The sequence below is a fragment of the Phytophthora parasitica genome (genome assembly GCF_000247585.1).
Source record: "Phytophthora parasitica INRA-310 unplaced genomic scaffold supercont2.289, whole genome shotgun sequence".
Lineage (NCBI taxonomy): Eukaryota > Oomycota > Peronosporomycetes > Peronosporales > Peronosporaceae > Phytophthora > Phytophthora nicotianae.
The window spans coordinates 1225-1970 of NW_008649275.1; positions in this window are offsets into that span (position 1 = coordinate 1225).

Below are 746 nucleotides of genomic sequence, written 5' to 3' on the forward strand. Positions count from 1 at the left end.
CAGGGACACGTGAACGGTCGTTCACTTAGATTTTGTATACTCTAGGAAGCCTACTTCCTCAGCGCAAGGTGCTGTGTGACCCCGTCACACTTGGTAGCACTTGTAGTCAATCCACGTCAACGCGAGTAGTCTACCTGAACCTCTAGCGTTCGTCACCATGGATCGGAATGAGTTTCCTTACCTGAACGACTCCCAATTCGTGTAGGTTCGGAAGATAGTGGGCATCTTCGGGATGCAAGCCTTGCAAAGCCTGGTGGCGTCAACACCGGCCGAGCAAGTCGAACGTGTCAATGCGATTGGCACGTATGAGCAAGGGCTCATCGCGCACGTGCGGGGAAACCTGCAGGCGCCGGCGGCTGAAGGAAAGCCGCCTCACCCGAAGCCATTGCGGCTAAAGGTGACACCATATGAAGGGAAGGAGGGAAATAACCTTCTCTTCTGGGTTCGAGAGGTAGAGCCCGCGATTAATGCGGCTCTGATCTCGACCAAGCAACTCCGCGTTGCTTAAACGCTCTCCAACCTTAGCGGTCGTGCCAAGAGTTGGGCGTACACGCGGGAGGCGACGTCGCCTGGATGTTTCACATCCTGGCCTCAGCTGTGTGAGCAGCTTCGAGCCGCGTTCCTCTCGGCGAACTACAAGTATCGCCAGCGCTCGCGCTTCCTCTCATGCAAACAAGGGAAGCGTGAGCTGCACGAGTACATCCAAGAGATGCGGGAGCTTACGGCATCCCTAGTGGGCAACCCAC